The sequence below is a fragment of the Cucurbita maxima genome, unplaced genomic scaffold (assembly GCF_002738345.1).
Source record: "Cucurbita maxima cultivar Rimu unplaced genomic scaffold, Cmax_1.0 Cma_Scf00148, whole genome shotgun sequence".
NCBI classification, from domain to species: Eukaryota; Viridiplantae; Streptophyta; class Magnoliopsida; order Cucurbitales; family Cucurbitaceae; genus Cucurbita; species Cucurbita maxima.
Window position 1 is genome coordinate 108,807 of NW_019272164.1, and position 10,065 is coordinate 118,871.

Below are 10,065 nucleotides of genomic sequence, written 5' to 3' on the forward strand. Positions count from 1 at the left end.
TATCGCAAATTTTGAGTAGTCCGCACTCGATGGAGATGAAACAACCTGTCTCATCGAGTTGACCCAGGCTCACAAGGTTAGCCTTGAGCTTCGGGATAAAGTAGACGTCGGTCAGCTTGCGATGCTCGCCTCCCTTGCTGGCGAACAGGATTGTGCCGCGTCCTTCGATCTCGACGACGTGACAGATGGATAAAAAACGTGCCAAAGTAAAGGTAAACTTATGCCAGCTGGATAAAAAATGTGACAGATCTTCCTCTAATTCATTGAGATTGAGATTTTAAAAAGAAATAATCGCTAATGCAATGAACGTGGATCAAACACGTTACCTTTAAATCTTCAATATGACGCTCTCCTCACTAATATTAAAATTGAAAATTCAAAAAGTAAAGGTTAACTTATGCCAGTTGGATAAAAAAAACGTGACAGATCTTCCTCTAATTCATTGAGTATGAGATTTTAAAAAGAAATAATCGCTAATGACACTAATTTTAGAGTCAAATTATGTAACTTAAACAAAGTGCGATGAACGTGGATCGAACACGTGACCTTCAGATCTTCAGTCTGACACTCTCCCAACTGAGCTATCCCTGCAATCATTAGAAATAAAAATTCATCAGTATTGGTATTTTAGCTGATTCATTGAGATTTTAAAAAGAAATAATGACTAATTTTCTATTGAATAGTCAGGTTATGCGAAATAGGTGCGGTTAACATGGAGATCAAACACGTGACATTCAAATATTAAATTTGACTCTTTCCAAACTGAGCTATCCCTGCTAACATTAAAAATGAAAATTTTTAAGTAAAAGTATTTACGCTAATTAATTGAAATTTTAGAAAGAAATAATCACTAATTGTAAATTGAATAGTCAAATTATGCAAGATTGAACACGAGACCTTTAGATCTTCAATCTAATGCTCTCTCAACTGAACTATCCACACTAACATTAAAAATGAAAATTCATCAGTAAAGGTATTTTCATTAATTAATTTTAATTTTAAATAGAAATAATCACTCATTTTTAATAAGATATTCAAGTTATCCAACTTGTATAAGGTGCGGTGAACTAGAACACGTTAGGTATTTTCGATAATTCATTGAGATTTCAGAAAGGAATAATGACTAATTTTAGATTGAATAGTCGGGTTATACAACTAGAATCAGGTGCGGTGAACATAGATAACAAACACGTGACCTTCAAATCTTCAGTCAGATGCTCTCCCAACAGAGCTATCCCCGCTAATATTAAAATGAAAATTCATAAGTAAAGGTACTTCCGCTAATTCATTATATTTAAAAAAGAAATAATCACTAATTTTAGATTGAATAAGCAAGTTGTGTTTTTAGATTGTATAGTCACGTAATAAACTTGTATTAGGTGCATTGAACGTGGATAAAACATGTGTGGCCTTCAAATCTTCCGTCTAACAATCTCCCAACTGAGCTACTCTTGCGACCATTAAAAATGAATATTCATCAATAAAGGTATTGGGTACGCTTCTAGAAATTCAACAAAAGGCAATAGTATTAGACCGAGATGCCAGATTTAAATCTCGCTTCTGAAGAATTCAACAAAAGGCATTGGGTACGCAGTTGTAGTACGAAATTCCACCCATAAACAGATGGTCAAACAGAAATGCTCAAGCAAATATTGGAAGAAATGTTGAGGGCATATGTGATCGATTTAGCAGGAAGCTGGGATAAGTACCTACCCCTTATGAAATTCTCTTATAATAATAGTTGCCAAGCAACCATAAAAATGATCACATATGAGATTCTCTACGGACGAAGATTTTGATCCCCTATCTTTTGGGAAGAAGGGGGGCAAACGAGAACTATTGGACTAGAGCTATACAAATTACCAACGCCGCAGTCTAGAAGATTAAAGCTAGGATACAAACCGCACAAAGCCAAGAGAAAAGCTATGCAGATCTAAGGCGCAAGGACATGAAATTGTTGGTAGGGGATCATATATTCCTAAAGGTAGCACCCCATGAGAGGGGTGCTCAGGTAGGGTAAAGAGGGGAAGCTAAGCCCTAGGTTTATCCATCCCTTTGAGATATTAGAAAGGATTGGATCTAGAATCGGGTAATGCCCAAATTTGTCTGTAGTACGTAATATCTTTCATGTATCCATACTACGGAAGTATACCCTAGATCCTTCACACGTACTGGCTCATGAAACTCTCTTCTTGAGAGATGACCTAACGTATAAAGAAGACACGATTCAAATAATAGACAAGAAAGTCAAAAGATTGAGAAACAAGGAAATCGTTGTTGTTAAGGTCCTATGGAAGAATCATAGAGTAGAAGAAGCCACTTGGGAAACAGAAGGCAAATAAGAACCTTGTACCCTGGCCTATTTTAGAATAAGCACTTTCGATGACCGAAAGTTTTCAAAGGAGAGGAGAATTTGCAACACTCAAGGTCTCCAATAAGAGACCGTGTATAATCCCTACTAAGTTGTATCTAGAAGCAAAGAACAAGTAGAATTGAAAAAACATTGAGAAGATGGTACTTTTTCTAATTTTTATAAACTTCCCGAATCATTAAATTTTTTATAGAATAATAATTACAAGGGGCTTAAAGAAGGAAGGCTCTCGGAGAAGACATTTATGGCAGAAGATTCAAAAAAATAAAGAATGAAATTATAGAAATTCTAGATGTTTCAATGGTAGTGGAAAATTCGTCTATAAATTATGAATTAGGGTAGACTATTAGGGGCAAGAAGCAAACTTAATCGAGTACCCAATCGAGAGATACAAGTTTTTTGTTTTGGGGTATCGTGTTCATGGGTTTACCTCGAATTTGAGAACTAGTCCACTGTTCATTTCCAAACTTGTTCCTGCACCTTCTAAATAAGTTTACCCATAAGTTTGGTGAAGGAAAGAGGTCCTCAAAGTGCTAGTAGGTTTTCCCACGAATCAGTCTATGTTAGGTTATCCTCTAATGTTTTCTTAAGCTAAAACCTCAACTCTTAAAGCCTAACCTAAGACATTATGTATAAACCTAAGTTCATCAATAATCCATGTACCAAGTACATAGAACTATGTGAATAACGTGCTAAATAAGTTGCTAGGATCCATACCCATAAGTAACCATTATTTGCCCATAAGTTCTTCTTTTGAGTCTGCTTCTTATTTTGTGTTTGTAACGATTATGTATATGTAACACCCCAAACATGAAGAAAATTAGCTCCCATAAGAATAAGCCACTCATGAAAGACCCAAAGGATAGAAAGGGAAAAAATTAAAGTTTTAAGCAAGAACAAGAGACTTAGTCAATTGAGTACCCTAACAAGTGATTTCAAGGATTGGAAAGGAAAAGGAAATGAAAAGGGCAAAAAAGTCATTTTATCAATTATAAAAAATCTTTCTCCATTTGTAATTCCTTTTGTAGAGAGAATCTCAAGATTCAAAAATAAGGGGGAAATGAACAAAAAAAACAATGAGGAATTTGTAGAAATATTATGGATTTTTCGAGAAAAATAATAATAAAATATTCGAAATGTGGAAAATTACCAAAATACCCCTGAAAGAATGGATAATTAGAGAAATGCCACTCCTATTAGAATCAGAGCATCTACCGTGACCATCCGAGCACAATCCTTCAAACTCAAATCTCAACCGTTGGATCTCCTCCAAAATTTGATATGATCTCAATGAAAACGCACGGATCATCACATCCAACGACTAGTATTCAAAGCCAAGGTCGGTAAGGCTATGATCAGAGTTGATATCTCCGAAAAACTATCAAGAAAGTTCGATCTCTAAATAACGAAGATTTTAGAGCTCTCAATGTCGGTTTAAGCTCCTCCGATAAAGTCTGAAGTAGGAGAACCAATACGAAATAAGAATCGAGAAAGGTTGATCCCCCAATCGAATGCAATAAGCATTTAGATTATGGGTCTCCTACTCTAAGATTTCTTCCAAATTCAAGAGCAATCCTCCACCATCTCTCTTCGAACATCTAAATAACGAAGATTTTGGAGCTCTCAATTTTGGTTTAAGCATCTCCTATAAAGACTGAAGTAGGAACAACAATACGGAATAAGAATCGAAAAAGGTCGATCTCCCAATCGAAGGCAATGAGCGTTTAGATTATGGGTCTCCTACTCTCAGATTTCTTCCAAATTCGAGTGAAATCCTCCCCCATTTTTCTTCAAACATATTCCTACAGTTTCTTAACAAGATTACCCACAAGTTCTATGAAGGAATAGAGTGTTGAAAGTGCCCAGAAACCATTCCCTCAATTCAATCCGCCAATGAAGAACTTCAAGAAAAACTTGAAAATCAAATTCGAGGATACATGATGACTCGTCGAGCAAGAATGATTCCAATCAGTTTAAGCACCTCCAAGGAATGCTTCCATAGAAGACCACGAAGAAAAATAACCTCGAGAGCGTGCCGAATTGAAGGAAATAAGTTTTGAAATTAAATTGGGGATAAGAGTCGAATTCCTATCTACGATCTCTTTTCCTTCAAATTAAGGATTCCTCTAGCTTCAAAGGAAGCAGTTGAGTAAACTTGATGAAGGAATTGAGAGCTGAAACGTCGTAGAACAAGCTACCCAAGAGATCGAAAATCTGGCGTTTTGAGTGAGTTGCATACTGAGTTCGATATCAAGAAATTAAGGTCCTAGACTTAAAGACATTCCTCTAAATCAGTTCCTTTAGCCTGAAGAAAGGATATGAAAGAGATTCAATAAAGAAATAAGGCCTTGAAACCCCTAGAATCGGCTACCAAATAGAAAAATCCTTTGTTTTTTCTCCAGCGATAAATCAGATTTTGGATGAACTTTGGAAGCGAATATCTTAGGCTATGATCTACGAGAAGGTATCAAATCAATCCCTAACCTTTCCTTGTAACACTCATCTTTAAGTTTCACAAAGAAATCAAGGAGAGAAATGCTGTAAATGTGGCTGTACCGGCCGAGTTTCAGATGGCGGCGATGTGAAAAATGCGCATCTTCTTCCTGTTTAGAGGAAGAAAATGAACATATGGCCAGTTCAACTATACTATCCAAATCAACTCAAAATTTGACATTTTCTTGGGTTTTCTCAATTTGAACCCTATTCTAGACCGATTCTCATAAAAACATTATGGTTTCATAAACTAGACACAATAAGGAGTACGTGGAAGGAAATTTGAAGTAATTCAGATACTAGAAGCTCAAGAATAGAGGTCCCAAACGTCAACGACAAGGCAAGTAGCCACCTTGGACTCTTTGTTAAGAAATACTTGTAGAAATCACTTAGATTTTCATATGAACCCTAAACCAAGTATGAATTAAGGATATATGAAAAAAAAAAAAAAATCCAAAGAACCCTGAGTTAAGACCCTGAACCGATCAAATAGCTCGAGATTTAAGTAGCGTTAAAATAACCCACTATATGAGCTCCGCTGCCCATCAAATTTTAATATTGAGCATATTATAGTATATTGAGGTTGGATATGAAATTTGGTGGTCATTGGATAAGGATAAGTAGGTAAACCAATAAACGGTGTAAAATGACCACAATGCCCCTAAGGAAATTTACCTTCAGCTCATGACCTAGATGACCTTCAAATGCTATGAAATTCATCAGTAGATCTTATTTTATAAAATTTTATATGAATCCTTATCCGAAGAGGTTATATAAGGTAATGAAGTTTGGGAGTTATTGGAAAACTTTAGTTAGCGAAACCAAGACATGGGAGAAAATGCTATCCATGTGACTTTTGCCATGAAGCACGATGTTTATAAATTTTGTAGTCATTGTTGCCAATGTTTGCTGCACACAAAAAAAGATAGGGATGTTAAATTTTTAAGTCACTTTTGGAAAGTATGGTAGATAAATTGGGTACTAAATTATTGTTTTCAACTGCATGTCATCTGAGGTGGTTATTGGTCAGAGCTATTATTTATAAGAATTTTAAGTCATAAATTGGGTAACAAATTATTGTTTTCAACTGCATGTCATCTTTAGATTAATGAGCTGGTTAATAGAACATTACGAGCATTGCTTAGGGCTATTATTTGTAAGAATATTAAGTCTTGGGACGAATGTATGCCACTCATTGTTCTCTTTTTGAAGTTGTTTATGGATTTAATCCACTTACGTGTCTTGATTTGCTTTCTATCATCTAATATTTTTGTGAGTAAAGCAGCCACAAGTAATGCAAATGAGATCAAAACATTGCATAAAGATGGGAATGAGACAATTGAGAAACAAAATTTCAATGTTGCTTCAAGAATTAACAAAGGACAGAATGAAATCATTTTTCAACCTAGTAACTGGGTTTGGATACATTTTCGCAAGGAGTGATTCTCATCTCAAAGGAAGACAAAGTTACATCCAAGAGGGGATGACCCTTATCAAGTCCTTTAAGAAATTAATAACAATGCATATAAAATGGTCTTCCATGAGAATTTCAGCACATCCTACTTTCAATGTTGCTGACTCGAGTCCTATTGATGTAGGTGATGATTTTCTGATTCGAGGACAAATTCTTTTGAAAAGGAGGAAGATGATAAGGACCACGGTGTTCCAAATGTTCCAACTATACCTATTACACGATCCAAGGCTAAGAAGATTCAACAAGCATTCATTCTTCATCTACAAAATTTGATAGGCTCGGTTCAACTATTATTTCATGTGTTACAAGCTTATTAGATTGAGGAAGGACCATTTGGAGCTTCAGAAGTGAATATTTACACGGTTGAAGGAGCAGATGAAGTTGCAAGCATCATTACATGAGTTGTTAGAAAACTTTATTTATTTTAAATTTCATAAAGTTTGTAATGGTAGAATTATCAAATTGACTTCATCTTTTGTGGAGATTCAAGGGGATCGAGATTAAATCCCGGCCACTAATTTTCATTCATGCCATGTTTTAATTTTTATTCTTTCTTATTTCTCAAAGATTAAAAAAAAAAATTATCCTCTCTCGCATATGGTTCGTTATTTGATTATTTTCTCTTGAGTAAAATTTAAGTGAAACACATTCTCTACCCAAGTAATTGCAAGATGCAAGCTTCACACTAAGAGGAATCAAAGTCCCTATCAACGTCCTTAAGTGTCAATTTTTATTCTCCATCTCAACATAAATTAAACTTATTTTCGTGAAGATATCTATTTATAAAAGCAAAATATCTCAGAGTCACAAAAATAAAAATGAGATATAGATACGAGACATAAATATGATACCAAATAGATATGGTAACATGTCATTTGTAAAAAACTAGGACGCCGATGTGACAATGATACATTAATTAAAAAGAATTATTTCAAAAAATTTATCAATTTTATATTAGAAATAAATTCATATAAATAAGTTTATATGTTTGTATACTTAAAAAAAAAACTTATGGTACGTTTCACTCTCAAAATATATTCAAAGTCAAGGGTATGATACGAAATGTTGGATTATAAATTTGTAATGTATCCATTGTATTAACAAGTATTCAGTACATGCCCAACACGTGTCAAATTAGTGAAACTAAATTATTCTCATGCTTTCTTTACACCTATTTAAAGTAGTTTGAAAACTAGCACGTCAAATATTATAATTGTCTAACTACAACTTCAATTTTGTCCTTTAAGGATGGTTTTGACCAAAGAGAAATAAAATCCTAAATTTAGTACATAGTTGCAAAGATGGACATGAGAATGAGTTATTCTCATATGGAAAGAGATTTAACCGTAAGTTATATCTCATATCCTCTCTTTACAAATTATTTAGTTTTATTTAGTATGTTTCATAAAGATACGTCTATCGATAGCAAAAATAAATAAATAAATAAATAAATAGAATAGATTAAATTACCCAAAAGTAATGGCTAACATAATTTAAAAAAAAATCATAAAAGGAAGAATGGATTAAATTGGCTCATTGCTAACATAATTAAAAAAAACACACAAACAACCAAAAATCAAGATTTGGAAAGTGTTAAACAGTTTTGATATATAGAAATTTCAAGACTTTACTACTGCAATATTCCAATGAAATCTAACACTAGAGCATCATAAAATTTAGAGAAATGATTGAAATGGTGAATGGGTCATTGACGATAGAAATGGAAATGGTGAATGGGTCCTTGACGATAGTCGACCGTTATACTCTGGTTTTGGATGTAAGTGATGATTATCGGCAATATGAGTTGTGTCATTACCACACCGTTATCAAGAGGAAGTAAAGTATAGTAGAATAGATCAAGCGATCCATTTGTTGAGAGTACTGTAAGAGGCACACAAGCAATATTTTAAGTTACTTTTAAGATGAAAGGTAATAAAGTAATGCATCTTATTTTGATCTAGCACATAAATGCTTCCTAATTATTTTATTTATTTTTTTATGAATTAGGTTATGAAGATCATTTGAATTATAAACGCTTTAATTCAAACAATATTTAATAACTAATGGTTTTAATATTTATACTCAAATATACTAACAAGTACTAGTAACACTAGTCTCAATGACTTAAATAATACAACTATTATCTTGAACTATAAAGAATTTAATTCCAACCTATTCTAATGGACAAACGCTTTATTAGACTATTGTAAGATTTCACTTCATCAATTTAAGTAGCGTTCAACTATAAATATCGAATGTTAAAGTATTCCTCGACTATAACAACTATAAAGAATTATGTCAAGCAAATGTTCCAGCAAGCAAAGAGATTTAAGGCACAAATGTCTCTGATGTGAAAGGCGCACCAATTCAATGAGATTTAAGTAACCATGAATAAGACACATGATACAGCTTGTAAACAAAAAAAAGTCCATGACTCTTGTTATTTTCTTCCACTACAAACCTTCTAGCCTCATGCACTTTTTTGTCATTGACATCCTTAATTGAAATTAGAATTGAAGGAAACACTTCTTCACAACTTATTATGGAACACCTTTGATAGACAGTTTCAACAGATTTACTTTGTCGAGGAATACTTTAACATTCGATATTTATAGTTGAACGCTACTTAAATTGATGAAGTGAAATCTTACAATAGAGGTTAATAAATCATTTGTCTATTAGAAGGGAGCTTGGAATTAAATTCTTTATAGTTGGGATAAGGGATGTTTTAGTCCAACCAAGTATACTTTTTAGTTTTCAAATTAATTAATTTTTTTAGTTTTAAATAAATTGATTTTTTAGTTTTAATTTTATTCCGAATAAATTAATTTTGATGTGGTGTTATGTATTTTAATAAAATTAACATTAACTTAATCAACAAAAATTTGTATTTTTTTTAAATTATAAGCTAAATTAATAAAAATACCATTGAAATTTTCACTTTATCTAAAAAAAAATTACTCATAATTTTTTTAAAAAAAAATACAGTTGAATTTTCAAAAAAGAAAAAGCTTCAAAACTACTCTTTAACTTTCAAAAGTGTTTAAAAAAAGATAGATGATGAGAAAATTGTGTTGATGGGGAGAAAATTGAAGGTTATTTTAGGGGAAGGTTTTCAAGATCAGTATAAGATCCTGAAAACATAACAAGAAGTAATATCCTAGCTTAAGGTCGCCATTAAGAACCTACTAGTAGGCTACTTACTAAGTTTTACTCACTCCATGTTTATCATTTTTTTTCAAGTAACTAAGAGTTGGTCGTGGATGAGAGAGGACTTTGGAGTGTGGGCCATAGACTAACCTCTGTTTTTAATCTAGTATTTTTTGTTATTCTTTTGAATCTACTTCTTATTTTGTGTTTGTAATGAGTATGTATATGTAACACCCCGAAAATGAAGGAAATTAGCTCCCATAAGAATAAGCCACTCATGAAAGACCCAAAGGATAGAAAGGAAAAAAAATTAAAGTATTAAGCAAGAACAAGGGACTTAGTCAAGTCACTCTATGCCTAACAAGTGATTTCAAAGAGTTGCCTTTTGAAAAGGATTGGAAAGGAAAAAGTAAATGAAGAGGGCAAAAAAAAAGTCATTTTATCAATTATCAAGAATCTTTCCGAATTTGTAATTTCTAATCTAGAAGGAATCTCAAGATTCAAAATAAGGAAAAAATGATAAAAAAGCAATTAGGAATTTGTAGAAAAATTATGATTGTTCGAGAAAATAATTATA

At 32.9% G+C, this 10,065-nt stretch overlaps 1 non-coding gene across 1 annotated transcript; it reads right to left on the reverse strand.

Moving 5' to 3' along the window:
• Positions 1-518: 518 nt before the first annotated feature.
• TRNAF-GAA lies at positions 519-591 on the reverse strand. Its single transcript has one exon. It is a non-coding gene; the product is annotated as a tRNA-Phe (tRNA).
• Between the last annotated feature and the right edge of the window lie 9,474 nt (positions 592-10,065).